Genomic DNA, 15084 nt, shown 5'->3' on the forward strand with positions numbered 1-15084 from the left:
TCGGCAGCTAGCTGCAGAGGCGCTACTTCCTTTTTGTTTCATATTACGGCTCTCGTTTACTCTGTCATTAGCTTTTAAGCCGCGACACAAAACTGGTTGAAGGGAAACTTGTGGTGCCGAAGAAAGCGCGCCCCTGCAAAGCACGCAGTAAACAGCGCCCCTGCGGACACGTCCCGCGGGGGGGTAGCTGACAGGAAAGGCGCGTCAGAAAGGGGGCTGCCGGAGAAGGCCGGAGGTGCTGCTAGCACACAGATGGGAAATCCGCAGAAGGGGCACCTGGCACAAGTACAGATGTTGAACAACGAGAGCCAAGTTGTGCTCGTTGGTGCACGCTGCGGCTGAACAGCGACAAGACGTAGAGAATGAATTCGTTCTATCCACTCATTGCGTTTTCGCCTATGCGCTCTTTCTATATCTAGTTAAAAGAATTCCCGACTCTCAGGTGTTGTACAAATTCAGACATGCCGTAATCTATAACATTGCAAACGCTGACGCGGGTTGATCGAGACGATGAAGAGCCTCAAACATCGCAACCAGTGGCGTAGCCAGAAATTGTGTTGGGGGGGGGGGGGGGGGCTACGCCACTGGCACAATAAATAAATAAATATATATATATATATATATATATATATATATATATATATATATATATATATATATATAGATGCACGTTGCAGCTCAGCCTCCTCCATAAGAGGAAGCTTTAGCTCGGGTGCTCCTATTTAAGTACATGTAGAAGGGGAATTGGTTTTTCCCTGCAACCACTTCACCAAATTTGAGGAGGTTTGTTGCATTTAGAGGAAAAAGTTTAATTCTAGTGACTACTGGTTTCGAATTTTTCATTTAGGTGGTCAATTATGTATTAAAAATTGGCCAAAATTGAAAATTTTCAGAAAACGAGACTATCAAGTTTAAAACTCCGTGACTCAACAATGAAAAATGATATCACAATTCTGTGAATTGCATCTAATAGTACATCTACAGAGGACAAAATAGATATGCTACACATGAATCTGAAAAAAATTTAGTATTGTGAAAATACGGCTTTTGCAGAACCCTTGTACACAACGTAACCAATTGACGTAAGATACAAATTGACACAGCAAACTCGTCCGCCTTGACTGTTATAATAAATGCCATTTGCAGAACCACAATATCCGTTCTTCATGCATAGCTATTAGTTTGTAAACGTCGTGCTTCTATTTTTTCAAACTTTCGAATTTTTGAAAATATTTTAAACAAAATTTAGGCCCTAAATCGAAGTTCTGTTTCCAACAGACACTAGGATTTAACTTTCTCTCTCAAATGCAACCAATTTCAATCAAAGCGATTAGCAGGATTATCTCAGAAAAGCGTTTCTGCGTTTTAAAAGTATTTGAATAGGCCGCGTCGGATGGGGCCTGAGCTAAAGCTTCCTCTTAAGCAATTTATCGAGGGATCAAATACATGAACGATGGTTTTGGTCCGGTCTTGGAATGTCTTTGCAACGTCCTTTGAACCGTTTGCTCCAACGCTCCACAGTGGTCAATGAAATGAAGTGTTCAACGTACACGGCAGTCATATTGTCACGTGGTGGTGACGTTAAGAACACAGTAGCAATACTGTGAAAGACAAAGCTAACTTTTATTGGACGAACCTGTGCCCACAAAACAGGCTACATTAATAGCACAACGATAGCGGCGAACACGGTTGGCGATCGTCGAAAATCTGATCAGCGGGTCAAGCGCGTCGGCTTCTATAGAGCAGTCGTCGAATGTTCCAGACTAATCGTTTAGACCCGCGTGCCTTCCACAAAGTTCTACACCATTCACGTTACGCGATGAAATCAGATAACACAAGGTTCGGCGAATACATACAGCCGGTGTTAGATATGGGGCTGTTTCCTGTGCCTACTTCGAGTTCCCCAGACCACATCGAATCGCACAGCTAATTGAGAAGCGCAGAAAACACGGAAAGCACATTCCAGAGGAGCGCCCGAGCAAACAAGTTGAAGGCCACAAGTTCACGTGCAAACAAGTTCGTACGCCGCCGGTGGAGCTATTCAATGCTTGAGTTTTCCAGAAAACGAAGGGATAGCCCGGCATTGTTACAAGGAAAGTGGGTCCCGAAAAAAGACGGCTGCGATGTACCGGGAAGGCCTGGCAGCGTCGCCCCCACCTGGCTTTTGTGACGGCGAGTTGCTAGACAGCAAGGCAAGGGGGATCAAGCGATCAAGCAAGGCGGACCAAGCGGCGACTCTCTTCGCCGGGTATGACACCATCGCACGGGCGCCTACCATTGGCTGAAAATGGTGTCATCTGAGCGGACTCTCCCATTGGCCAAACATGACGCGACTTCCAGTCGTCGAAGGGTTTAAAAGAAGCATTCCAGAGAGACCCGAGCATTCTCTGATTGACCTCTCTCGAACTTCTTGCCGCGGGCCGCAGCGTCCGAGTTGCTGCCGGCCCGTAATGACTGTACGACTGTTACTTGTCTCTCACCTCTCTGTATATAATGTAAAATAAACCCTCCCAAGTCTTTTTTTCATCTCGAAGTCCGTCCATCAACCCCTACATCTGGTTGGCAGCGGTGAGATCGCTTCCGAATGCATCAGCTGGTGGCAGCGCTACGGATCAGCCTTCGTCGAGAGAGATCCTAAGGAACCGGGAAGAGCGAAGAAGAGAGAGCCTTCGTCGAAAGAGGTCCGAAGAAACTGGGAGTAGCGAAGAAGAGCGAGCCTTCGACCCAGGGAGTCCGGAGGAACCGGGAACAGCGGACAAATGAACCGGATGGCAGGGTACTGCAACCGTAAGTGAGCGCGTGGTTCTTTTCCTTTTGATTCGCCGTACTCAAATGTTGTGTGTTCATTTTGATAGTTCTGGGAATCGGGAGTTTGTTGCATGGTGTGTTTGCACAAATTAATTAAGGAAAACAGTTCTAACCACCTGTCGGGGCAGCTGCCATGGATCTTAGAAGGTTGACGAGGTTAGACTTGTTGTTGGTGTGCGACGATTTGGGAGTTGAGGCGGACGAACGGATGAAAACGCCAGCTATCATAACGGCGATTAACGATAGTGGCAATGATGACAAAAGCATTGAGCTTGCTTGGGAGGTGATACAGGAGCCACGGGAGCGTGAGCGTCGTGAACGTGTGCGTAAGCGTCGCGAACGTGAGTATCAGGAACGTAAGCATGAGCGTGAGCAAAAGTATGAGAGAGAGAAGGCAGCACTGATCAAAGAGATACAGTATTGTGATCAGTTAATGGCACAGAGACAACGGCTGTCTGATAATTCTGTAGGTAGTACAGAGCGAAAGAATGAGGCAGCGTCGAGCGGATTTTCGCCAAAAGCCGACGAGAAGAGTAGTGCCTGTGAGATTGGCTGCAGATTCATAAGTGAAGGGAAAAGGCTAGCTGCTAACGATGCCTTAGTGGCAACAGAGGCCGTTAAAGGCCGCAAGGAGAGCGACGAGGTGCTGTGCCAACAGATGACTGTAGAAACAGCTAGGCCAGCTGCGAACAAATTGGCACAGTTACCGCACGTGTGCGTCGCTGGTAATGTTAGCGAAGTTGCTAGCGAAGAAAAGGGTACTGCTGACCTGACAGACGCGAGCACCCATGTAGAGCCAGATCTGCGTGCAGAAGTGAAGTGCGAACTGGACGATGCAGTTGAGAGTGGTTCTCGGGATGGCGAGCTCCGTAGTTCACGAGAGAACAACTGCATTGTTCAGGGATCGGTGCGGCTCTCCGCCAGTCTAGATAGCCTAGATAGGGATGGTTCAGTTATTAATCAGTCGGACTGTGCGCGTGAGACAGCGATCGATACCGACGGACTGTGTGTCGATGCACAGCGTGAGCTGGGCAATGTAGTAGAGGGCAGTTCGCAAGAGTGCGACTTGCCTAACTCGAGTAAAGTCTGCTGCATTGTTCCAGAGTCGGTTGGGCTGTCCGCCAGTCGAGGCAAAGTGAGAGTAGATTTAAATGTAAATAGCTCAGACTGTGCGGGTAAGAGACCGACGAGAAGGCGACATGAAAGTGAGTGCGAAGAGAAAGCGCTGTAAAAAGAAGCGCGGTAAAGACCGAAAGACGGTAACTAATGTAGCGCCGCCAAAGATGGCGAGAAACCCAAAAGGGCAGGGCGCGAGGATAAAGGTGCGGTCGTCACGGACGATGTTGACGCATCCAAAACGTTCGAGTCACCGTTCAAAGGGGGACCGCGAAGCATGTTCTGCACGGACGCGGACAAAGGGCACGGGGCAGTTAAATTCCTCGTCGTTCCGTAGTTCTTTTCAAAGCTCAGCGTGCAGTACGATGAAGCGCAAGGTGGCAGGACGAGACCAGGTGGGGAGTAGCGACGCAGTCAATCGAGTTTGTGAGGAAAGCGGGGCGCCAGGACGCAAATTGGCAGGAGACCATAACGTCTTGGGGGAGCTGATAATCAATCAGCCCTTTTGTTGTTTCTCGGCAGCCAGAGTAGCTTTCAAACCGCGACCACCTCGAGTCCGACTGAATGTATGAGTCAGACATAAGCGTTTGGAAAGGGAGGCCAAGAGCGCTTCCGTAGAAATGGAGTGTTTTGTTTTGAGCATCGGAAAGTTTTCGCGAATCGAGACTAGGATTTCTTTCACTGGGTAAGGTTTGAGCTTTGTTTATGTTTTCGTTCGAGAAGCTCGAGATTTGAAAGATGAGGTTTATGTACACATGTAGTCTCGCGAGTGTTAGTTAATGAGTATATAGGCTTTCTTTTTGTGTGTGTGAGTAACCTCAAGGTCAAGGTTATCGTTGAGAGGCCTATCGTAACGCGCGTGTGTTTTAGTTAACCTTCTTTTTTTTACAAGCGTTTTTTTTATTTTCTAAGGGTAACCACGTAGGTTTTCAGTCAGTGCGTCATTTGCATTGAGAAGCGTCGTTCGTTCCTATAGCGCGTGTCCTGTGTGGACGGAAGGAAGCAGATTCATGACTGGGTTGCTCGTGTGTGTTGAGGGCAGCCGTATTCTGACTTCTTTATTAAGTAGGCGTGGAACGAGTTATTAAAAGACGCATTATTTTAAGGGTTCTGCGGAGTGTGTAAGTCCCGCAAGTTTAATTGTTCGTTTAAGTCACGTGTCCTGTAGGACTTTCAGGGAAGAAACGCGAGTAAGCGTAAATGGAAAGTTTGCCTACAACGCGTTCTGTTACGCGTTCTGTTTAGTGACCACAATGCTAGTGCGCTTGTGATTACGTACTTGTGAGGTTGACCAGATTGTTCAGTGGCACCAATACGTGCGATAAGTACGCCACTGCGATAGATTGGAAACATGCTGTTCGTGGAGTCAGGCCACTTAAGTTATGTTCGACTGTTTTCATTTGTTGTTTGCATCGTCAACGACCCTTTTGTTTTGCAACAACAATAGTACTCTGGTCTTGTAGGCATTCGGGGAGAAATGGATAGCTGTTTGGAGGGGTGTTTGGAACTGTAGTCAAAATTGGGGAAATAAAAGACCAGGGTTCATTTTGACTCAGTAATAGCCTGGCGAGTTAGGCGTGAAGAGCCTGCGCTTACACGTGGTGCAGCGCAGTGTTGTTTTGTTTGTTTGACGTATGTTCTCCAGGGCCCAGGATCCCGAAGTTTGTCAAACGAGGCTCGACACCAGTACCCTGCAGGTTCTTTCAGCGTTCCTCATGGCCAGCGAATTGAGTTCACCGGCCATTCAGAACAACCGGGGCGAGGACGAGCTGTTAGATAAGGGGCTGTTTCCTGTGCCTACTTCGAGTTCCCCAGACCACATCGAATCACACAACTGATTGAGAAGCGCAGAAAACACGGAAAGCACATTCCAGAGAAGCGCCCGAGCAAACAAGTTGAAGGCCACAAGTTCACGTGCAAACAAGTTCGTACGCCGCCGGTGGAGCTATTCAATGCTTGAGTTTTCCAGAAAACGAAGGGATAGCCCGGCATTGTTGCAAGGAAAGTGGGTCCCGAAACAAGACGGCTGCGATGTACCGGGAAGGCCTGGCAGCGTCGCCCCCACCTGGCTTTTGTGACGGCGAGTTGCTAGTCAGCAAGGCAAGGGGGATCAAGTGATCAAGCAAGGGGGACCAAGCGGCGACTCTCTTCGCCGGGTATGACACCGTCGCATGGGCGCCTACCATTGGCCGAAAAAGGCGTCATCTGAGCGGACTCTCCCATTGGCCAAACATGACGCGACTTCCATTCCTCGACGGGTTTAAAAGAAGCATTCCAGAGAGACCCGAGCATTCTCTGATTGACCTCTCTCGAACTTCTTGCCGCGGGCCGCAGCGTCCGAGTTGCTGCCGGCCCGTAATGACTGTACGACTGTTACTTGTCTCTCACCTCTCTGTATATAATGTAAAATAAACCCGCCCAAGTTTGTTTGCATCCCGAAGTCCGTCCTTCAACCCCTACACCGGGTAGAAGCATCGATAACATTCCAGAAACGTCGGATGCGTCCCTCGGTGTGCGATTACAGTTGTTAAGCGGTGAAACGTGGTCGCCCGATAATGATAAGTACACGTGTCAATATGGTGATTAATTTCTGTTTTGCAAACGCTTTCAGCTGTCAAAAAATTCGCGACACCGAGCTGTTCAACTTTTGAAGTTTCCATTATGTGACGCAACCATATTCAACCCAGTGTATGAGAGCATTAAAGAACATTTATATTCACACCTTTGTGTCACTTTTGTAAATGAGACATGCCGTTCTCCTACGCGCATGCCTCGCAGATAATGAACCAAACCATTATTGCGCGGTTAGGGTAGGCTCACTTTCATTTGACTCGCCCTAGTACATTAGAAATGCAAAGATACAATGGGATATACAAATGCGAAAATACGGCTTCATAAAGGACAAAAAAGTGTCACTGGAAACAAAGTTCACTGCATGTATACACAAAACCTCGTAGCAAGATATTTAAGTATGCGTATAAGTCTCCAATGAGTCTATGTATGTAAGAAGAAGTAACTGCATATAATGCGTCAAACAAGGCAAATAAACACGTTGCACAATCATAGATTCACAGAATCCCAGATTCCACCCCCTTTCCATCCACTCCCCCCGATGTATTGCGCGCGACGGAAGGCGGCGCGATTGCTCCCCGCTTTTCTCCTTTGCGCACACAAGACTGAGCCACCATCGTCGGGTCACCCATTCCACCTCCCCTCCTTCGTTTTCACTCGCACATACAGCATGCAGTGCGTGGTCACGATGTTATCACGCTTGGACTTTATACGAAACATGAGGGCGATGGCAGGAATGCGCCTGGAGTGTCCATATAATTGCTTTCGAAATAATATAATAAACGATTCCGGCAACTGAAGCGTCGCGTCGCACATTACTTTCCGCAAAAGGAGTATGAAAATCGAACTTTCACCATGCGACAATTCGCTGTGCCGCCACAATGTATTTTTTTTTTCTGTGAGGCGGAGGCACCGAAATGAAAAAAAAAACCGGATAGGAAAGTATGTTGGCCAGAATCGAATGCCTACTTCGGGCACCTAATGGGGCTACGGAAGGAATACCGAAGAAAACATGAGACGCTCGGTCCACTGAGAACCATAAGCATACTGCTCAGTATCCTACAGCGGCGAAACAAGTCTTTCCGGAAAGGTTCCGCTCAAGTTATGCGGTGCAATCCTTCGAGTCCCCACAGTGATGGCGGCGAGCAACCATTTTTTCTTCTCGTCTGTTAGCCAGAAAGCGTCCAAAACTCTGTCAGGTGAAAATCCACTCGGCCAGAGCAAACCGAACGCGCACCGAAGTGCACCGCACGGTGTTCGGGGCCATACGAGACAAACGTATGCGCTCTGGCTCGCTCTGGCAGCCCACGAGTAGTTTAGCGAGAACGACAAAAAAAAATTGAAGAGGCTCAATGTGTCCTCGCGAATAAAAGTCAAAGTTGAAAAAACCAATAAGAACGTAGTTACTTTGGCTGGCTTTGGTGTCTTGACATGGATGTACTGGCGTAGGTTAAAAAAAATGTTGATATTTTTTTATGTGACATGACGGCACAAATGAACCACCCCAACGCTTCGTCTCGTTGGACCTGACTGCCTGCTTTGTCACCTCGTCTGCTAGTGTGTTGATTTGGCTTGTCTCGTTGCATGTTCCGATGTAAGACTTTTGACGCCAAAGGTGTATTGACTTTTCAAATGTTTATAACAACATTAAACCCACAAAGTTCCGCAATTGAAAATCTAAAGCACAAATTTGGAAATGCCAATGCACCTTTCACATCAAGAGCTTATGAGATTTATACCCATAAAGTTTCGCAATTGATATCCATGCGCTCCATAGATGCCGTGGTTTCAGTGAGATACCGCGGCGAGCCCGCTCACCATCAAAGCACCCTTGAAACTTTGTGCTCGGATGGGACTGCTTGGCATTATGTGACTCCCGGTGTATGGGCGTTGCCACGAAATCCAGTCCGAGTTTGCAATCTTCGCGGTGAAATGTCTTTTCGAGCGTCAAAAAGACATTCTAGACAAAATACAGAGTGATTTCCGGCGCCGGGGGTCGCTTTGGTCGGTGGTGCATGGACAGCACGAAAGAATTTCGGAGGAAGGGGCTGAAGCCCCATAAGACCCCCCCCCCCCCCCTGGCTACGCTCCTAATCGCAACTACCGCCATGGGGGATAAATCAAGAGTTGGGGGGTTCGAGCAATCTTGACAGGGAAAGTGATAAAAACTACTACGCACAGCAATGAATAGGAAGACAGTAGAAAACAGGAGAGGTTTTGACCAATCGAGAAAAGATACAAGATGAAAAGAGCATTGCTTCAACAAAAAGAGACGACACGTTTAACGATTCAGGTCAGATGAAAATTTGAGGAAGAGTAATTGTGACAGCGTTAAGCACATGGCCATTTGGCCTGAAACCTACAAGTCAATGCCGAAAAGGCGAATCGAAAGTATCGTATTGCATTCAGTAATCGCGGTAGTATCTTGTACCTGTATGTCAAAAACTCACTGCCCGATTATCTTGTATCGTATCATGCTAGAATTGCAAAGTATCTTTGCACTGTCCTGTGTGTAACTGCGCCGTCTATCGCATATCTTGATTCCGAGTTAGAGTAGTGAAATGCCTTTGATGTACACGTGCCCGTTCACATTGTTCTGTGTATGTGCGAGTGATGTGACGATATGTATGTACATTCCTTACCTGCCTTTAAGCAGCTGTAAATTGTTGACTTCCTTTCTTGTGCTGTATTATCGCACTTGTTCAGCAATGCAAAATCAACTAGCCCAACAAAGATTTCGTCCATAAGCGGCATCAAATCAAGCGTATCATTCCCGTCTCGATTTTGAATTTGTTGAATATTTTCGCACAAACACGACAAAACAAAAGCAATGGCTCACTGCAGAACCAATGCATACAAGCGTTCCTTCTTTCCACGAACGACAGCCGACTGCAACAAGTTACCTTACGATGTGGCCACCTTATCATCACCCGATGCATATTTATCTGCATTAAATTCTGGCCAATGAGTTCTCTGTGCTTCATATTATTTCTTAACTGTGTGCTTTTGATGCTTCAAGGGACATTAAAGGCAAATGTTAAGTTAAGCTAAAGTGGTGGAATAGTGCTCGAGAATCTCTAAGGTGTCAATATTATCACGAACAGAGCCTTAATAATCGAGAAATTGAGGTAAATACAGGACATGATTAGAGACTCCCGCGGGACATTCAACTACTTCCTCGATCACGAAAACACTCCTCAGCTAGATGTTGTTACTAGCACTCAACCACTCGTTGCGAAAAACATCCTTGTATGGTATCCTAAGACTGCTTGCCAAGTTCTATTTCATCGTTAGAAAGAACTCACAGAAGTCACCCTTGACAACGACGTGGGCGGTCGAAAGGTTTCGTTTTCGCTCGACTCTGCGCCGCCCACGCTTTCTCGTTTCAGTAGTTTCGTTATCGCGTATACTGCTGCGCTGGTTTTGCTGGCTCGCAAAACTCGCACAAACTGCAAGTGACAGAGTTCAACTTTCATGTGATGTCGCGGAACGCCCGAATGGCCTACGCCACTTGGCCAAAAGCAGCTGCAGCGGCGAATCAAGATCAGCTTAAACAAGCTGTAAAATATAGCATGAACAAACAAAAGGAACATCAATAGGCAGATTTCATTTAGAAATGACATTGCTAATATGCAATAATCGATATAATGTATACATTTCACGAAGCTCGCGTTAATTGCAAGCGAACATATTGTCACGTTGTAGTGACGGTGAACAACACAGTAGCAAAACTGTGAATTACGAAACTAACGTTTTGTTTGGCGACCCCCATAGGGTTTCTCACTACATTACTAGAGGCAAATCTTGCGCTGCTGCGCTGTGGTAAGCATGGGAATGCCGGTATATTGAGACTTCGGATTGGCATTGTTCTCGGAGAGCCAGGACACCTTGAAAACGCGGCTGCCAAGCACCGTTGCGTCTGTAACAATGACTAATTTTCAACTAAACAGCACATAAAAAGCTGTTCTAGCCTTAATGTTAGACAGGAACAAGTTTTGTTTAATTATAACTTATCATTGCATGTACAATCACATGAAACGTAAAAGTTACCAGCGTGCCGCTTAAGTTGGAGGACAGACGACAAGATTACCGCTCGCTTTGGAAGAGTTTGTCATCTGTTCTTGCTTTTCCTTTTTTGGTTATGCATTAGAAGTCAGGAAACTTCACTGGAGAATGTAATATGCACGAACGAAAACTTTTCATGAAGATTTCACTTTAAGAGGAAGCTTTAGCTAGGGTGCTCCTATCTAAATACATGTAAAAGGAGAATTCGTTTTTCTCGGCAACCACTGCACAATATTTGACGAGGTTTATTGCATTTAAACGAAACACTTAAAATGTAGTGACTGTTGGTTTCGAATCTTTGAGTTAGGTCGTCAAATGTTTATTAAAAATTCGCAAAAATCAACATTTTTCACAAAACGACACTATCGAGTTTACAACTCTAACTCAACAACAAAAATGATAATAAAATTTTGTGAATTGCTTCTAATAGCACATTTAAAGCGGACGAAATTGATATGTCACACATGAGTATGGAAAAAATTTAGTAATAAGGAAATATCGCTTTTGCAGAACCCTTGTAACCAATATAACAAATTTACGTAAGATGTAGAATGACATATCGAATTTGTCCGCTTCGAATGATCTAATGGATGCCGTTTACAGAATCGCGATATCTGTTCTTGATGCAGAGCTATGACTTTGTAAATTTCGTGCTTCTATTTTTTTCAAACGGCCGAATATTTGAAAATCCTTTTAACAAAATTCAAGCCCTAAATCGAAATTCCGCTTCTAACAGTCACTCGAATTCAACTTTCTTTCTCAATCGCAACAAATTTCATTAAAATCGATCGACGGGTTGTCTCAGAAAAACGTTTTTGCGTTTTACATGTATTTGAATAGGTCGCGTCGGAGTTGGGCCCGAGCGAAAGGTTCCTCTTAAGGACGCGTTATTTGCGTAGCCATATCTACGTTTTAGACGAAGCCCCTTACAACGCCACCCAACACAAGCGTCGCAGACACATACACCATCGTTCCCATGACGGCACAGCGCCCCTTAGGAAACTCGCACAGACGGTGGCGCCAGCCTTGCCTCTATAGGTGGTATCGCGAGAAACTCTACGGGCGAACCTGTGACCAGAAAAACACTCGCAGCTCGGCAGGAGCGAGCGCAGTCAGCGATTGCCTGCGGATCGTCGGCTGCTCGACGGCCAGCGCAATCGGTGGTGCTCAGGTGGGTTGTGCACGCCAGCATTGCCGCTGCGCCGCGCAGAATTCGATCGCACGGGGTGCGGCGACAACCTAGACAACGGATACAATCCTCGATAGCGTTAGAAAAACGATAAAAAAAGTTCAGGATAAACCGGTGCGCTAGTTAGTCGTGCATATCTTTTCGACACAGCACGGAATTGACAGGGACCGAGACCACAGAGCGCTGACTGCAAGTTGTTTATTGCCACAACACGCCTGTAAATATTCAATTTGACGCATACGCACGCGCACAAAAAGCAATACCGCCAAGGCGATACGCGCACCCCTTCCTCGATGGCGGTAAAAGATCCCGTGCGAAATAAAGCCACGTGACACACAAAACAAAAAGAACAAGCAACACTGCACTACGAATGCACATTGTCCACCGAGTCATACATGAACGGCCAGCCTTGAAAGAGCCGTTATTGCGTCACTGTGCCTAAGAGGCGCTCCTCATCACTTATGAACGCCAGGCGTGCTACTTCAATTCTCTTTACGCTTTGATAACTCGCCTGCTTCAACTATTTCTTTCGTGTCATCCCGGCACAGCTGCGCAGAATCATCGCCTGCTCAAAAAAAGAAGAAAGAAATTAAGGCCACTGTTCCGTACACCGTTTGAAGCCTCGGCAACGTACATCCGTCGGTATATAGAAGCAGCGGTGGCATCATTTTACTGCTCCCTGAGCCCTTTGTTTAAGCATCTGCCAGTGCGACTGACCTGTACACTTAGCCACAGGGCAAGGTCAGACCACGTGCGCGGAACACACCGCCCCCTGATTCCTGATGGTGCATTCTGACTGTCGGAAGAGTTGACCTTCTCGCAGAGTAACTTGCCCATTTTCCTGTTTCTTGAGGCTGTGAGGCATAGCTTGCAGAAAGGGAATCACTGATACCTTCATCCTGCGAGCTGAGTCAACCACGTTTGTTTCGGGGCTAACTATTCACATCTCTGATCATGCCTTCAGATACGAAAAGCAAGTGCATGCAGGGGCAGCACGAACCCTTCAGCCGATGCACCTGGGAGAGCGGGTCCAAGGCGGTGCACGTAGGACTTGGTGAGGGCGTTTCTGAAGGATGACCGGACGATTTCTCGTTCGAGCAACTTAGAGTGCACCGATTCGAACGGCAGCACGGGTTTCTTGCCCCTTGGCTTTCAGGTCCAACAGGGACGACGTACAGGAAAGCGGAAATCCAGATATCCTATCAAGTTGCTAGCAGAGGCTTCGTGGCTCAGCGTTAAGGGTAGAAGGCACTCAGAAAAAACAAACCTGGTGTCGGAAATGTACAAGTTCGTAAGACCTAAGCCCCCTTCCCACTCAGCCTGTACGTAGGCGTGTTCTCTAACACTATTAAGCGTCTGCGCAACGCACGCCTACTTCTCGTTCTTTTATTTTCATTCTTTAGTTCTTACGTCAGTGTAATACCAAGCGCAACAAAATCATGAGAGTGACGTTACTTTGAATCGCCCGAAATCTTTCACCGTTAACGAGGAATGGCTTCACGTAATTTACTGCCTTTGCTTGTTTCTCCTGCGCACGCGCATGCGTGGAATTGTATATTTACAAGTGATTTACGTAGCAATAAACCACTTGCAATCAGCGCTTTGCGGTGTCTACTCTGTCGGTCACTGTGGATTTATTGTGCGCTGTGTTGAAATAAACAATGAAAGGTGCGTCTTGCACTTAGTCATAACCTCTAACCTTTCTTAGCGAGTGAAATGCGGTCACCGAATAAAGACCAAGAGCAACGCGTGTCAATGTAGGTGTGTCAATATCAAAGTTGTAAGCGTGGTAATTGTTAAGAACCGAACGCTATGTAGAGCGCAGACACTGTTTGCTAGAATTCAGACGGCATCCGCGTCTTCTTGGGTGAGGCAGTTCATTTTGCTCTAAGAGCGCCAGTCATTCCAAATTATGCGCGTTTCTTTGCATCTCTAGTTTAAAGCTTACGCATAGCTGATATCTACATAAGTTATGTATGCTAAATATCTGGCACTTTCGAAAGAGATCAGCGCTGGGCTGCATTGTAAGTGTGACAAACATACTTTTAATCAATTGAATTCGTGGCAAATTAGAACGTTTGCTGTTTGCCATACAAGTTGATAATAATTTAAAGGCGAGTAGAACAGTGAATTGTGCAAAACTATTTTTATTCCTGCACTGGGCTGATTTGCGACACGAGGTACTGTGCCCATCATTCAAGGTAGCTTTTTTTTTACTAAATGGTTTATATAGTTCTCTCAGAAGACAGACGAAATATAACTCCAAGACACTTAAAACCATCAAAAATTGTAGTATTACGGCAGTTGACCTTTACTGCTTCGTTAGGAGGGACGAATGTATTTTATTTTGATTTTTTATCCCGGGACCGCATCCCGGCCACGACGTTGGCTTTCCGACGGGGGCGAAGCACCCGTGCACTCAGATTTAGGTGCACGTTAAAGAACCCCAAGCGGTCCTCAGTATCGCGGACTACGGCGTGCCTCATAATGGCATCGTGGTTCTGGCGCGTGAAACCCCATATTTGTTTCTTTCATTTTTGTTTGACTCCGACCAAAGCTGAAGTGATTGTAGTGTTTCATTAGACAGCCATAATAACTCCACAACACTTGTTGCGGAAACATATATGCTGCTATGTTCTGCATAGATGATAAAGTTTCTTTGGAATTACGCTATACAATATCGCTAAGGTATGAGATGAATATTAGATGCTCTAAACCGTTCCCTCGAGGCACCCCACAAGAAATAGGTTTAACATTAAAAATAAAGTTCACTGTATGAACAATTTGTTTTCGATTTGTTAGGTAAGATCTTAATAGTTCTGTAGTCTGACCATGAATGCGAAACAATTGATTTTTGTCAAGCAAGATATCATAGTTTACCAGGCCAAAGGCCTTTGCAAAGGCAACGAAAATACCAGTTACAAAACACTCATTTTCAAATTGCTCAAGACTAGTATTTTTGCTCCAGTAACGCTAAGTGTTGACTTGTTTTCGGTAAACCTATGCTAAAGGGGACGTAAGTAGGTTTTGCTTATCAATAAAATTGATAAACCGAGTGTGCAAATTTTTTTCAAGGACCTTCGACAAATTTGCGGAATGCAGTACCATTTCTTAAACCGTTTCGATCTTCTATTTTAAAAATACCACAGATTCGTGCTAGTTTCATTTTTTTTCTGGGAAAATTCTAGTTATTAAATAATGGTTAAAATATCCGTGAAAGATCGAACAATTATATCAGCTACATATTTCACAGCCCGTAAATATCATGGCTAAATTTTGTTTCCAAATTCCGGATAACACATGCAACTTCGCACGGCGTCTTAAGGCCTAGAGAC

At 46.0% G+C, this 15084-nt stretch overlaps 1 protein-coding gene across 14 annotated transcripts in view; it reads right to left on the reverse strand.

Annotated features, from left to right (window-relative positions):
* nab (NGFI-A-binding protein homolog) overlaps positions 1-15084 on the reverse strand; it is a 1159032-nt gene that overhangs the window by 218693 nt on the left and 925255 nt on the right. The gene's annotated exons all lie outside the window — the stretch shown is intronic.

Source organism: Dermacentor albipictus, chromosome 4, assembly GCF_038994185.2.
Source record: "Dermacentor albipictus isolate Rhodes 1998 colony chromosome 4, USDA_Dalb.pri_finalv2, whole genome shotgun sequence".
Lineage (NCBI taxonomy): Eukaryota > Metazoa > Arthropoda > Arachnida > Ixodida > Ixodidae > Dermacentor > Dermacentor albipictus.